This window comes from Emydura macquarii, unplaced genomic scaffold (genome assembly GCF_026122565.2).
Source record: "Emydura macquarii macquarii isolate MOO-44397 ecotype Brisbane River unplaced genomic scaffold, CSIRO-AGI_Emac_v2 contig_2205, whole genome shotgun sequence".
NCBI classification, from domain to species: Eukaryota; Metazoa; Chordata; order Testudines; family Chelidae; genus Emydura; species Emydura macquarii.
Window position 1 is genome coordinate 23,127,728 of NW_027132342.1, and position 16,616 is coordinate 23,144,343.

At 38.3% G+C, this 16,616-nt stretch overlaps 1 protein-coding gene across 2 annotated transcripts in view; it reads left to right on the top strand.

The window, feature by feature from the left end:
* Nucleotides 1-16,616, top strand: part of BLTP3B (bridge-like lipid transfer protein family member 3B) — a 95,543-nt gene that overhangs the window by 5,672 nt on the left and 73,255 nt on the right. Inside the window, exon 2 of one of the 2 annotated variants that reach the window (XM_067559736.1) lies at nt 10,734-10,880. The exons of the other annotated variant lie outside the window; for it this stretch is intronic. The gene's annotated coding sequence lies outside the window, so the exon portion shown is untranslated. The remainder of the gene's footprint in view (nt 1-10,733; nt 10,881-16,616) is intronic. 2 annotated transcript variants of the gene reach the window in all.

Genomic DNA, 16,616 nt, shown 5'->3' on the forward strand with positions numbered 1-16,616 from the left:
CTCAACATGCGTTTTGGACCTATTGCAGCTTCAGTATGGCCTTTAGCATTGTTTCCATTTCAGTATTCCCGTGTGGAAGTGATGAAGATGAGGTTTGTTTACCAGGTCAGCCTATGAAAGGGCTTCTGTCTTTAGGCTAGCTAAAAATGATGAAAAGTATTTCTGGCTACACCTGTGATTTTCATGCCAGGGATGACTCTTTGACTTAGCTTTCTCACAGTCATTTTATTACTTTTAGTATTAAAAAAAACCCTCCATATATGCAGGGTGAGTTACTCCTCCCAATGAGGAAGGAAGAAAGTGGGGAGAGGGAGGAGGAAAGACAGAGAGATCAAGAGAGACTGCTGTTTTTGTTTTTCTAATACTTATGAAGACCTCAGATCCTATGGTGATGGGTATAGTATAAGAACCTAATTAAAGACTGATAAGCCTCATACTGCACTCCACCTTGATCATGAAAGCATAGATACCTTCAGTGGTTTAGGCTGCTGCTAATTCTTCAGTGTTGGTCTCTTCCTACCAGTATCACTTCTCTTTTACCTGCACAGAACCATCTGCTTGAAGAATCTCAATTTCATTAATGTACTTACCTTATTAGGTCACTGAGACATCTGAGTAATGCCATTATTCACTGTTGATAATGAGGTGCAGAGCTGGCTGTCATCTACATACTGCTGACATTAAAGACCATATCATCTCACAATCTCCCCTATTGTTTGAAATACATGTTGAATATATGGGGAAAATCTTGATCTTTGTGTGATTCCACAAGTAACAGAGCTCTTATGGAGGAAAAATAGTTCATCAGGATCTTCTGGGGATCAGTCTAGAGGAATGAGCAAAATATACTTAGTGCTTCCTCCCCTTCTAGGTCTTCTGTGTGAGTCCACAGATCAGTGGGGTCAAAGGCTGCCAATAGGTCTGAGTATCAGTGTGGATATTTGTTCTATTTCTGGCTATAAAGAGGTGGTGCATCAGTAAATCTCCTTAACACATTTGGGTCTGAAGCTTGAGTGACATGTATCCAAGATACTGACAAGGGTGAGGTGTTGCTGAAGTTGGCTTACTACCAGTTTCTCTCTAACTTTTCCTAGAAAGGAAAGTTTAGTCACAGGGTGTGGTCTAACTCAGTGCCCCCTGTCTTCTGCAGTTATATGACCATATTAATGCCTGCAAGATCCACATTCTTCTGTGGAATAAGCTTTCATTTAAAATAAAGGTTCTAGCATTTAGAAGTATGACGAAAACCTTCCAAATTTGAATCGATGCAGTACTGTCTAAAGCAACCCTGTATCATATGAATTGTCCTATTCATGTTAATAGGATGTTAACTCTGTAAGCTTAACAATGGCAACTTAAAGGGACATCTTCAACTTAAAAAAATCACCCTTCTATTTGAATTTTATTTTACCTGCTATTTTACAAATAATAACTAAAAGGGTTAACTGCCTCCCGCATGACAAAAATCTAAGCCATTTTCATCTCCCAGTGCCAAAAGCCCCATCTTTCTTTGAAACAGTTTTCAAATCTCCAGCTTCACCTTTTTTGTTTTTACTTACCTGTGACAGCAGCTGTTAAAATGCTATACATTGGTGATACAGAATTCTGTAGCACATTTAAATGGAAAATTTGGTGGCAACATAATTTGAAAAGCATTCTGAAACAGATTTGTATTACAATTAGTACATTATTCCTTGTACTATTTATTTTAATATTAAATGTATTATTCCTTTTTATATTTAATTCAGTAAACGCTTCTGTTTTAGAATTTACTCACAGCTGATGGAGTGCCATTAGGTCTAGTGTATCAGAGAGTACATGAGACGTGGGTCTAACACTGGTGGTATGTGTGCTACAGGAATATTTGAGTTGAATATCAGTATATATTTATGCCAGTGAGGTTTTATCTCTGTCTTCAATACAGAAGTTAGTCCATTAAAAGATATTCCCTCACCCACCTTGTTTCTGTAATATCCTGGGACCAATATGGCTACAACAATACTGTAAGCAATTCTGTACTTTGAAAGATTTGAGATGGCTCACTTTGGGAACTCATCAATGTTTTGTGGGTTGGCAAGGATCACCCTTGTAACTGCCTTTCCTGGATTGTATGAATGCCCTCTGAGATTTCCCAGCATCTGCTAGCTGAGGAAGGAGCTTTCTTGTTTTTGTTCACTCCCTTGATTCTGCATTCAATGCTTTAGTGTAATCTCAGCTTTGGGAAAAAGAGCCTAGTTAGATGCTGCTTCAGAACCAGCAGAGAGAACATGATAGTATGAAATAATTTTTTCCGGGTTCAACATAAGCTGCAACAATTGTCTTTCTTCTTTTCTTGTTATTGAGTTGTAATTTAAAGGGTTCATTCTATGTGATTATGCGTCCTTGGTGGGCTTCTGTGTGTTCTAGATGTGTAGCATGTGAAAAATATTGAAAGCAGAATGTTGATGGAGCTACTTGTGTGCAGGGTGGATTGATTTAAATCAAGGCGATTTAAATCATGATTTAAATCACCAAGAAAATCATTTATTTAAATCAAGTTTCCCACTAATATTTCTTCACATATTTCTTAAACAGTAATGCAAATCTGATCACTAAAACGTTAATTTACAACTCAATACAGCATTTTACAACATCTAGGAGGTTATATTTTGTGTAATTTTTTAGACAACTTGATTTTTATTAATTTAGGAAATAGTATATAATACTAATTACCTATGTCAAGCTGCAGATGCAGCAGCAGTACATTAGGAATGGTAAGAACTAAATCACACACACATACAATAGCACTTATATTTTATTGAACTAAATCTTAAATGTTACATAAATGTTTCACATTTGCAGCTGCAGCAGTCTCCTAAGTTGCCGGCTGACGGCTGTCCTTAAACTCTTTAAAAAAAAAAAAAAAAAAAAAAAAAATGTTTATTAACTCTAACAGACAAGTCATCACAATACTAAACATATGCTGTCCTTAAAACTTCTACAACTAGCTCTCATCTTCTGCACTCCCACTGTTGTATTTATTCATAGACTGAAACAGAAATATGAGTTTTCCTGCTTTTTCAACTCCCAGTTGATTTCTTAGCTTTGAGTGAATAATACCAAATGATGAAAATATTCACTCTGTGTTTGCAGAGGAAGCTACTGCTGTGAAAAGTTGGCTTAGCAACTGAAGAAACTCTGTTTCAAAGTGCCTGGCTAATTATTTCCATCAATTCAGGGGAGTGACTTTGTTCAAAACATCATCAGTAAACATGTACTGTTTAAATGGTTCCGCTGCAGCCCTGAAATTTATTATAATTGAGGAGTGATTTTGAGATGCCCATGCCATGGCAGCATCATCTTCTTCAGAAGTTAGGCATCTACCTTTATATCTGGTGTCAAGAATGTTCGCAAGAAAATGAGGTGGAGTTAGTGCTTGATCCATTCGCTTCTTTATTGCCTGCAGTTTAACTTTCTTCCTTCAATGTCTCTTGAAATCCCTTCCAAATTTCGACAGCATCAGCAATGCAGCAACAATTTACCTGAAATTTGTTTAAGGCTATGTATATAGGCTTCAGTATACTGAGCATATCCTTTACATTCCTCTTTAATTCAACGTTAGATACTTTGGATGAGATACTTTAATCTATTTTGTCACGGTTTTCTTCACAAAAAGTTTTATGAGAATAGGCCAGTTCTTAATAAATTGTTCAAAACAATCACAGAATTCCATCGAACATCTTGAGGGAGAATTAGTTGGAATCCTCCTCTCTTCAGTGAAGCTGAAGCAAAATGGTTGTTACGGAAGTATTTTGTGACTTCAACGACATTTTCTTTTATTTCTGGAGAAAGACGTATGTAAGTCTTTGGCTAAAAGATGCATTAAATGGGCACTGCAGCCGTATGTTATTAAGGAGCTATCCTTCCATTTCTTCTTTTAACTATTTTCTCATCTTTGCCACGTTTGCAGCATTCAGTGAATAATACCAAACGATGAAAATGTTCTCTGTGCCTTTAAGACAGTGTCTGTCTGACTCCTCTGCCTTGCTTGGCCCAGCTCCACCACCACATAAGCACAGAACAACAACAGTCCTATCCAGCCTGTGTCTTTCTTTGCACATGTGACTTTAGTTTGCTGAGAAACAGAAACTGAAACAAACTGAAAGCCCAGAACTTTAAAGAAGCAAGAGCTGGTAGTTAGGCTGGACTAGAGCCATTAATTCATTTTTATGAGACTGTAAGTGTAGGTTTAGCATGTTTGTGATGAGATTTAATTGTAACTTGTTTTTTAAATGAGAGAGAAATTTAGTATTTTATTGATGATTTAAAAAAAAATCGGATTTAAATAAAAAAATCCGATTTTTAAAAACTTTTAAAAAAAATCATTGATTTTTATCCGCCCTGCTTGTGTGATTGAAGCACTTTGAGAGAGAGATATGCATGGTTGAAGTAAGGAAACTTATGCCTGGGTGGAGAACAAGATAGCAAGGGAATAAGAATGGTAGTGAACTGAACTACTCAGGGATGCAGGGGAATGGGAGAAGAGAGTGGGAAAAATAGAGTGCTAGGATAATAGCTTCCAAGATTGCCTTTAATATTGCTCCACATTTTTAGAGAATTTAATTTCTCTAGTGTATTTTGATTTGGGTGGAGATTTCACATTAAATAATGACAACTTTATAGTATAAATTTGAGGCTTAAACTTCTACAGTGTCTGTTAATTAAGACTGTTTAAAACCATTAAAAATAGATCATTCTCTTTCAAACCGGGGAACAAATATGTAGGTAAAGCAAGCAGAGAACAAGGCATTAGGATAAATGAATATGTACAAGGAAAAAATAAATCATTAATATGGCATAGAAGTACTGATTACATGATATTTGTTATAACTGCTGAAATATTTTTCCCAAAGTTCAAGCCTAGTGGTCACTGATGGGACATGAGTATATTTAGATTCCATACGTAAAAAAAACCAAACATGCTGAAGTAATGTGTGTTAATGCCCATTAGACCTTCAGCACATTAACAAGACTTTAATATTAAAGATAAGCGAATTCTTCGTATAAATATATGTATTAGTCACTGGGCTTTAGAGTAACATTTAAGGCACTGCTGAAGTACATATTGCATATTATAATATTAATTTAACTTTCCAATTTTTATGCAAGAAAATTGCATTGAAGTTTATATGGACTTCTTGATACTTGTTATGATCATTACTTACAAAAGGGTGAAGCAGTTTTTATCCTGTTGTTTAAAAAAAAAACTAAAGAAAATGGATAGTAAAGGAGGGAAGTTACTATAAATCATACAACATGAAGGCAAAATATGGGGTACTGAGGAAACAGTGGAGATGACTAATTGCTGTGGGACTGTCAGGATTATAGTAACATCTGAGAGGCTTAACTCAATGGTTCCCAATCTTTTTGAGTGAACACCCCATTAGTTAACACTAGGTAAAACGCACCTCCACCCCCCTCGACCTGCCCCCTCACTGGGCATAAACACATATAACCCCTATGAACACACATGATGATGATGATGATAATAATATAGTAGAACCTCAGAGTTACGAACAGCAGAGTTGTGAACTGATTGTCAACCACACATCTCATTTGGAACCAGAAGTACACAATCAGGCAGCTGCAAAGAAAAAAAAAAAAAAAAAAAGCAAATAGAGCACAGTAGTTTAAACGTAAACTACTAAAAAAAAGGGGGGGGGAGAGGTGGAAGCAGCATTTTTCTTCTGCAAAGTAGTGTTTCAAAGCTGTATTAAGTTAATGTTCAATTGTAAACTTTTGAAAGAACAACCGTAACGTTTTGTTCAGAGTTAAACACCCTCCGTTCCCGTTGCGTTCATAACTCTGAGGTTTTACTGGAACACTAAACTACATAAATAATAATAAATTACTCTTACCTGAGTAAGAAGCTAAGCCTTCACTGATGCAGCTGCCACCGCATGCCCTGTGTGGCCCTGCCTCTTCCCATCCTTAATGGACTGAGGGTGGAGGGGGTTGCTCCTCTGCTCCGGCTGGTTTAACTGCCTCCTGCATGACAAAAATCCAAGCCATTTACAGCCCCAGGTGCCAAAACCCCCATCTTCATCCTTATAAGAATAACTGCATCTCTGACCCATCTGATGTGCACCCCTCAGATCTCATGCTTTTACCTTTGCTTTGTTGTACTTCTGCAGTTCTCCCACTTATACTGGGTCCTGGGCTACAGTATCCCATGTATAGAAGGCCATGCTTACCCAAGCAGGTCTAGCTGGGTTTGGTACCTGCAGATCTTTCCTTTGAGAGCTTGTGACCAGTGATGAATACAGGGGCAGACAGCCTTCTTAAACCAAAGTATTGTTTAATCTTAACAGTACAAAGCATAACATAAGAGGAAAAAGGATTTTTAGAACAAAATGTCTGTGTACATGTATACTTTACCTAAGTACTACTATCCTCAAAATGGACACCCCATTAGCTCTAATTTCCCAGATAATTCAAACTCTGGAGTCAGTGTTCACCTTGGGTCTCACTTTCCCTGTCTGAGGGACTGTCTTGAAATCCAGCCAAAATTGTTTGTTCTCTAGCTCGTATACTTGGCCCTACTTCCCAAAACAAGTTTGGTGAGCTCTGCAGGGAGTTGACCCAGAACACTAATACAAATGGTTTTGCATCATGTCTCAAGTATTTGTTGATTAGGGTATGGCTAGATCCATTTCCCCCTTACAGAGTGCATTTTCTGAAAATCCTGCTGTTGAATTAACTTAGTATATACTGTGATAACATCACAATAACCCCATCAACACATATTAATAAATTATTAGTAACTCCATATAAGATGTATTTCTGCCTTTATTTTTTGGTTTATCACAACTTTACTTTTATTTGGAATTACTTGCTGTAAGTAAACCTATTTTTAGAAGATTTTTGAGAAGTTTTAGAGGGTCTCACATAATTACATTGAAATTAGAGTTTTCCATTTTAATGTCATTTGAAGTGACTATGGGAGCTTGATGTGAAACCTGGGTTTGCCAGTGTTCCTTTTATTTTTAAAGGAATGGAGCTAAAATATTATGGAATGAGTGTGCTACTCTGCTACTTTACATGTTAAATTTATCAATTATTTTAGAGCAGTGTTTCTTAACCTGGGGGTTTAGAGGGGTCGCAAGTGCAGAGCTGGTATTGGGGGTGGCAAGAAAGGCAATTGCCTGGAGCCACAGGGGCGCCATGAAACTAAGTTACATGCCTCAGCCCCTTGGGGGTGGGACTCACGCTTCAGGGGTACAGTAGTTTGGAAAGGTTAAGAACCACTGTTTTAGAGTGTATGTTAAAAATCACAATAAGCACCAGTCACAGTAAGGACTAAACCTCTGTACCTACATAAGCTACGAAAAAGGTTATTATATATCATGCTTCAGAATGTACACTTATCACCTGTGAAACGGCAGTCTGTCCAGAAAGATTTCGCCATTCCCTGACTCTTATATAGAATTGTCTGTTTTCACTTTCCTCTGAAATTGGTAGAACAGATGGTCTGGTTTGGCATAGCAAATCTTTTATACTAAGTGCCTACCTCAGTTAATTTGTTCATGATGGTGCGCATAAAGGAACCTAGAACCAATAAAGTATTATTTGTTTTGATCTCCTGTTTATATTTATTACAATTAATAAATAGCTTCAGCCAATTTTTACATCATTTTGGGGGAAAATATCCTCAGCTGAAAACTCAGGCTGAAACCTTAATTACAGCATTGCAGTGGTATAATTCATATTGTTCAGTGTTATTGTTTTGCCATTTACTGAGATTTTTAGAGATACACAAAATCCAGAAATGCTGATTATAGAGTATTTAGGCTTTGTAGTAATTCAGATTTGAAATGATTGGAACTTTTTAGATATATTGAATAATTTACATATTTTAAAGCTATTTTGGAAGTGAAATAGCAAGAAGTTATTCATTGGTAAAGGAATTCTTGACTAGTAACTACATTAATATTAGTAATAATTTTAAATAGATATTGATATTTTTGTGTACAATTAATAGGAAAAAAGACCCACATTTTTCAATGGTTATTTGATTGATCCAAAAAAAAAAAAAAAAAATCACAGAAAACAACTAGTGGCTTTCAGTGTGACATGTTATTTATTACTTTTCTGTGATTGATCCTGCAAATGTTTATGCATGCGCTTAACTTTTACTCACACGAGTAGTCCCACTAAAGATAATAGGACTACTCATGCTTAAATTAACCATGTGCATACATGCTTGCAGAATCATGGTCTAGATTACTTGATGATAGTCTAGCTAAATGCTGATGCTATTTTTCAAGGAATTCACAGGAAAAGTTTTAACAGTAATTAGAAGAAGAACTTTTAAGTTTGTTGACGTTATACCAATATAATTTATCTCCTGAGACTACTGTGTATTTTGCGCAAAATAGTCTCATGCCAGAAATAAAATCATGCATTTATATTCAAATCATTAAATCTTTTTGGATCTTCATACAGTACACAGTTCCAGCAAATATACTTAAATACTAAGTTTTTGACATTGTGGTGCGTGCACACACACATATAAAGTATATATATTTTGCAAGGAACTATAGAAATGTGAGTTAAATACCTCATTATAGAGGCATTCATCATGTTTTTAATGTAAAACATTTTTATTTTAGTTATAATTTGCAGGTCCTGTGACATTCAGGCCCACCATGGATCTTTTTTCTCTCTCACTCTGGTAACCAGCATGCTCTCTGCTGATGGCCTCTCATGAACCACAGAACTTTACAGGAACCCACAGGAGTAATGAAGGTTCTAGACCTAATTCTCATTTACTCCTGAAGTGTAAATTTAAAGTGGGCATATTATAATAACACTCACTTAAGGCCTCTTTACCTGCCACAGTAGTATAAAGTGGCCTTGGTGTAAATGAAAATCAGGCCCCTAGTGTTCTGTTCTCTTAGTACTCTTGCAGGGCTTGACATAATTTTTAATATCCTAGATGTATATCCCATAAAATGAGGATGTTTAAAAAGTTGCAAATCCATGCAATGTTGCCAAAAATGAAATAACAAATCCCAGAATGTATTTTTACCCCTGCCTCTGTAGATAATCTCCAGGCTCTAAAGTGTGGTTTCAAAAGGAAGCATGCTGGGACGTAACGTGGAGTGTGAACCAATGGTCTGTGGAGGGTCAAGAAGACCCAACAAAACAAAACTAAAAAGAAAAGGGATGTTTCCCATTAAAAGTGTGCTAAAATGCCTTTTAACTTATCTGGGATATGCAATACATAATTCTTTACTACTTAGGTTTAAAAATATATTTACAGAGTACCTTTAAGATATTAATTAATTATATTAGTAAATACACAGTGTGACAGTCTGTATCCCTATATTTACCCTTTCAACAAGATTATGATACATTTGGTTCAAAGTATGTTTTGCGAGGTGTTATCTGAAAACTTATAATCGGCTGAACATTGTTGTCATGGTAAAATATGTGTGGCAAGATTATATGTAAAGTTATGAAGTTCTGCTGTATAAGACACGTTCCAAGTTTAGCAGGCACAAACCAGTTCCTCAGAGACAAAAGGCAAACAGATGCCTCAGCCAGGTGTCAACAAAATCAAATGGAATATCACTTGGTTAAGCTGCCATTCCTTGACAGGAAGAAGGGTGTGCACAAGAGATTTACATGTTGCAAAGAAACAGCTGGAAGTTCCCGTCCACATTCTTGCTGTGGGCTGAACTCCTGCTGGAGATTATTCTCAAAGAAGAGAAATACTATAAGAAAGGGGAGCAAACTCTTCAGATTATCTCTCTGCCCACATCTCTACTCATGGCATCAACAACACTTGAAAGACAAAGGAAGCGTCACTGAACTGGGGGAGGGGTCCTGGCTGAAAGGAATCCAGGGAGACTGCTGTATGCATATGGCAAGGGAAACCATTTTGCTTTAAATTCATTTCTGTTGTTAAGTCAGGTATTAGTTTGCGTTTTACCTTTTTATTTCTCTGTAAACAATTCTGACTTTTATGCCTCATTAGTTGTAATCACTTAAAAATTGCTCTTTCTGTAGTTAATAAACTTGTTTTATTGTTTTATTTAAACCAGTGTTCATTTGCATTGAAGTGTTTGGAAAACTTGATTTGAGATAAGATTTTTTGCATATCATTTTCTATTAATGAAATGATGGACTTTCCATGGCTTGTATTGTTCAGGAGTGTACTGGGTAGCACAAGACGCATGTTTCTGGGGACAAGTTTGGACTGGAAATTTGCTGGTGTCGCTCTGTAATACAATTCAGGGGTAGCTGGCTGGCTAGCTGTAGCACCTTTACAATGTATCTGGGAGTGATTTACCTGCTGGAGGCTGTGTGTAGCAGACCAGGAGTGGTTGCTCTCATAGTGAAGCAGTGTAAAAGGCAACCCAGGTTGAAGAATTGAGGGGGCAGAGCTGTTCAACAGTCCAGATTGTACCCTGGGTAATGTCACACATAGTGTGTCTGCATTTTTAAAATTCTACATTGACTATTTGTTTAAATATAGTTACAGCCCTGTAGCATCAGTACAGTGATGGATCTTCTCATGAGTGTCCTCCCTTTACACTTTATACAAATTTGTCATTTCATTTTACAGAATGTCATAATATATAACGTCATAATTGTAGTTCTCTTTATTTAAAATTCTCTCATTGTATCATTCCTCTTCCCCTTTAAACTTGCTCCCTTGTGTGTCCCCTGTGTCCCATTCCCTGCAGCGATCCCTGCTGGCTGTGGTGGAGATTGATTTGCTGTGAATATCCTTACTACCAAAATGAGTACCAGAAGCTCCTATGAAACCATGTCAACTGACCACTTGCTTTCACCAGGAATAGGGGCCTTTTGCCTGAATTTCTTGCCCTCAGGTAATTCCACCTTCCCCCACCTTTTTAAAGTAAATGTTAGAGGTAGTTATACATTTTTATATAATCTTTTTTGGGGAGAAAACTGTAAGTTGTTAGCTGGATGCCTTTTGTCTGCGATTTATAATTCTGCGAAAAGCAGTAGTTTGTTATTCTAGATTTCAAAGAAAGCTCTGAGGATAAATTTGCAAAACCTGTTTATGAAGTAAACCTACAAAACCACATAGCAAATAGGCTTTGTATGCCTACTTTCTGAACATATTTTTTCCAGATGTTCCCCCACACTTTAATGGTATTTTGGATTGTTTCCTACTGTAGATTTTTACCTACTTGTGTGCTTTGTGTTACTTAATGCTCAAAGATTTCCTGTAGTTGGTAGCAGGATTGCATTTAGCTATATTGAAAGATAAATCAACATTGAATCTAATTTACATTGGTGGAGATTTGATGGGGTAATTCAATTTTTTTAAAGAAATTAAAATTAACTCTTAATGGAACAGTGTGGATGTAATGGTCTGTTGAAGATACCATTGGTTAATAATCAAGATTTGGTGCCTATAGCTCCAATTATCATTCATTAGTTATCTGTATAATGCCATAGATGGGGAGACTGCCTCCCTCTTTCCTCCAAAAGTGAACTTATCTGAAACTGTCATGCTTTAAGGCCTTGAAGCGAATGTATAATGAAAACCATAGTGAAACAGATGGTCCTAGTTTGTTTATTTATAGTGGAAAAAATGGCAGCGGTTTAGAGGGAACACACTCAAAAGCACTTCTTTTATTTTTCAGTGTAAAACACAAGAAACTAGAATTTTTCATCAGTGAAAGAGAAGAACAGATGTGTCTGGAATACAGCTGGGCAAATTTTTTTGGCCAAATGTTTCATTCATCAAAAAATTCAGCATTGGATCCACCAGAACTATTTGTGAATTTGATATAAATTTGCTGCATAATTTCAGCCTCCTCTACCCTCCAAAAAATCAGGCTAGCTTCACAAGGATACGTTAAGTGCCTTCCTGAAAATTGGAGGAGGTGGTGGTGCCACCTCACATGCTGTAGCTCAAAGATTAGACCCTTTGGGATGTGGGAGACATGGGTTCAAGTCTGCAACATGCCTGATTTAGAACAGGAATTTGAGCTTGGGAATCTGATATTGCATGTGAGTGCACTAACCACTGGGCATTGGGTTATTCTGGTTTAGGGGTCTCAGTCTCTCTTGTTGAAGCTGTTCCACTTTGTAAAAATTAAATATTCACTGGAGCAGGGACTGGAGCTAAAGTTCCCCTTCCCCAGGTGAGTGTGCTAACCACCAGCCTATAGGGTCATTTTTTTTCTCTGGCTCAGTGAATGTTTAATTATTTATACAAAATGGAACAATTTCCACAGGAGATCTTGAGAGACACTCAACCCAGAATACCTCATAGCTTAGTAGTTAGGGTACTGACCTGTGACATGGAGGACTGTAACAGTTGGTCCATCTCTCAAGCACCACCTCTGGTTCCCATTTTCAGGGCTCTTTTAATAGACTCTTCCAGTCCAGAACCCTTAAAATAATACTCTTCTCGGTCTAATTTACTTATATACAACTCAAAAACAACACACAGTCATGGGTTTCTCTCAAAAGAGAATGCTCGTCTCCCCTTGGTCACTCCCAGGCTTTCCCACTTGGAGTCTTTTGTCCCTAGTACCTCAAAGTCCGTCATGGGGATTTTTTTCTTCTGGAGTTGATCCAAGCCTTCCAGTGTCACTGGTTCTCCCCTGGTTTTTGCAGGCCAGTTCTAGACCTGGCATCTCATTCTCCTGTTATCTCAAACTCTTCTGCATCCTTCTACCTTGCTGCTCCTTCACTCTGACTATGTCTACCCTTGTGAGGGTGTGTAGAGCACAGGCACTACATGTGTTGCTTCATGCTACAGAGAAAGGCAGAGTTTGTCCAGACTTGTCACTATGGTGTCTAGCTACAGGCTCCAATAAAAGGCTCCAGCAATGAGGAAAGGCTCAGGCATCATCTCTGCCATAGCCTTTCAGTGTGGTGAGGAAAGTCTCCAGTATGAGGGAGGCAGCAGAACACTATTTTGCTAAAAATAGCAGTGTAAATGTGGGAAGCACTGTATGGGTGGGTAGAAAGCCATGTAAGGGTTAGGTATATACCATGGGGATTCAGGAGTGTAGGGCACTCTGCTCTACTCACTTAAACCATGTCTCATTGTCTACACTGCTGTTTATACCTGTGTTAGCTGGGCATGTAGCATCTGTACTCTACACCCGGTTCTACGTGTAGACGTACCTTAAGCCACAGCTTCCTCTCATTTTTCCTGCTGTCTCCACCCCTGTTTATAAGGTCCAGATGCCTGCCTTTAAGCCTAGTTGGGCAGCAGCTAATGAGTCACAGATGCATTGGACCCTGCTCACTCATAAAGGGGCCAGTCACCCTGTGACAGACAGCCACGCTCAAATCCATATTGGCAAAGTAGGAACTTCTATCTGGATCTTCCACATCTCAAGGCTATCAGACATAGGGACAACAGCAACATCACCATCGTTTCTTCCTCCTCTTCTGGTTTTGTGACTGGCATTTCCAAATTTCCTTTGCTTTTAATTAAAAAAAGAAATACTTTAAAATGCTCTGAAAACTAAATGAAACATATCATTTAGGGTCAAACGAAACATTTAATTCAGTCCAAAATTGTTTTTGTTTGTTTGTTGTTTTGCCAGCAAACCGAAAAGTTGGTTATTTGCACAGCTCTAGTCCAGAATCTGTATACAGCCCATCTTCCTTAGAGGCTGTATCCATCTGAAATACTTCAGCACAGTGCATGCTGTGTTCAGCATAATAGGCAAGGTAGTGGTGGCCAGCTCTTAGGATTTTATTGCGAGTATCACAATATTTGTTGGGGTTCTTTTAAAGCCCCAGCTCTTGGAGTCTTCTGATTACATGAGAATCTTGACTTTCATTTAAAAAAAAAAAAAAAGTTCCTGGTCTTCATAGCTACGGAGAAAAGCCTGAAAATGGGAACCCTAAAGGCTCAATCTAGTAGGTAAACAAAACTTCCAAATTTACTATTTTTTAATAACTTGTGAATTTGGGGGTGGGGGAGGCTGATTCTTTATTTTTGAATACTTAGGGTTGGTAATAGTGCAACATGGACACATGATGTGAGAGCCAAGAAAGAGGAGAAAATAAATAAGGGGGGCGGGGGGGGAAAGGACCAAAAACCCCCCATGTACACAAGAGAAAAAAGTGTCAGAGAAGGAAAATATCCATCCTGTCAGAGGCGTATTTATGTAATAAGATTCTAGGCTTGTAACTATGAAGCCTCTTATGTCTGTAGAATCAGTGTGAAGAGATGGAAAAAGCTACAAATGTGGGTGAGAGCTCTCTTTGTTTAGAATATCACCAGATTCAATCATCACTTGGATTTGCAGTCTACCACCATCCAATTTTTAAATTCTCAGCCATTTTCAACTTCTTTATACACAATTTTACAAATGACACCTTGTATGCTTTTGTGAGGACTTTACATTAAATAAAAAGAAAGAGAAGTAGATTGAGCAATGTTTTATATTTTTTACAAGGTGATTGCCATCCTTGTAGTATAAGTGCCTCATTCACATGTGGGCATCGGCTGGTGTCTTGGCAGATCTGCAGTGTGATACTTAATTAGATAATAGCCATTGGTAACAGCAGCTGTTTCTGCTCCATCTATCTGTATCTGAAGAAGAACCAATATAGTTTTTCAAATAGAAACAGTTCTACAAATACTACATTGAGAAGTGAATTTGTTATAATGGGGCAATTGGTATTTGCACTGAAGCTAAAAGATGTGGGAAGAAAGTCAGAATATATTAAGCATGGGAACAGGACTCATGATGTGATAGGTTAGGATGTAAGCCTGAGGGCAGTTGGGATTTGTTAAGAGTCTACCTGAAGTCCTGGTGTGTGGTAATTGAAATGGAAGCAATTATTTGGAAAGGGTCAGTTTCTTTGAATATAGAAGCAAAGGGTGAAACTGTGGTCCCATTGACGTCAGTATTTTGCGACTGACTTCAGTGGGGTCAGGTTTCATCCAGTGTGTGCAAAATGGAAGCACAAGGTATTTTAAAGGAAAATCATGAAGATGTAACCCACTGGGCAGTGTATTTTGTGTGTGCACCTGATTCAGAGAGGATATGAGTCTCATGGCTCTCAGATGGAGGGACACATACTTTAAGTGTTGGATCTGCCCAGTTAAATCTCTGGCATGTTAGTCAGGCTGGCAGCCATATCATAAGTGGGACTCAACTGGGATTCAAACTGTTGTGGGTGTTAGACTTTTGAGACAAGCTGTCTCCTGTCCAGAGGAAGTATCCACCTCCCATCCAGTATAACTTAGTGTGTTTTATTGTGTCTCTCTGCACCTAGTTCCTAGAGAATGTGTGTCTTACAGCTGATAGCTACAGAGCTTGACTCTCTAACTCAAGTTGTTGAGACCTCTGCTTTCAGCTTTGGAGGTCCCCTGTTCAGTCCTTGGTGGTTGGCCAAGATGATGACCATCTCAAAGGCATTTATCCTCATTGACATTCATGTAAAACATTTAATATTGTATGGCATTATGTGATAAATTTATTAATAATCTGCCCTCTCAAAACCTGCCAACATTTGAACTTTATCAACCACTGTTCCTCTGGGGAATAGAATTTTCCTTTCATTGCCTGTAGACGTTCCCACCAGTGTCTGAACATGATGTGAACCGGGAAGTCTTACTATTCCCAAACCATCTAAGTATGCTATGCATTGTTGGTGTATCAGGTACCCTGATACACATGACTACCGTTGCCATCCTTTCAGATCAGTTTTCTGTAGGGTGGGTAAAAATCCATGATTTTAAATGTAAATTGGATTTTTTTCATTTACATTAAATTAATTTTTCTTTAAAAAATAAACCTATTTAAAATTAAATTTGAAATTATGACAACTGATGTTAAGGCTTAGACGAAGTATAGGCTTGGTGGAATTTGATTTTTATTTTTTTTCTAATTTCGACAACTTATTTTTAAGATTTTTTTTTTCTATTTTAACTTTTTTTTTATTTTTTTGCAGTTGTGAGGGACAGGATTGGGGTTAGGGTTAGAGCAGTGCTGACAGCAGGGCTGCAGGGGGCTCCATGTGCAGTCAAGGTGCCCAAGACACCAGGGCTAGGGTGACCAGATAGCAAGTGTGAAAAATTGGGATGGGGGTGGAGGGTAATATGCACCTATATAAGAAAAAGCCCTGAATATCAGGCCTGTCCCTATAAAATTGGGACATCTGATCACCCTAACTGGGATGCAAGGTGCAGGGGACACTGCTGTTGCCCTGGCCCAGCGGAGCAGAGACCCCTAGCCAGGACTGCCAGGAGGAGGATGAGACCTTGGCCACAGGAGAGGCCACCTTGCTGTGGAACAGTTCCTGCCTGGGGACAGCTCCCACATTCCTGGTTGGTGAGTGAGTGAAGAGGGCCATGACAGTGGAACTGCAGAAGGCTCCCTGCACAGTTGCAGGGCCAGTGACACCTGATGCCTGCAAGCACAAGGTGTGGGAAAGGCTAGGGTCTGATGAGGCATGACATAGACCCCTTGGCCAGGGCTATAAAGAGGGTAGGGAGTCCTTGTCTGTGGGGTAGGCCACTCTTCTGCTGAATGACTTCTGCTCGGGGGTGGAGTAATTCAGCAGTGGGGTGGTCTCCTTGTCAGCTGGGGCTGATACCTCCGACTCGCAGT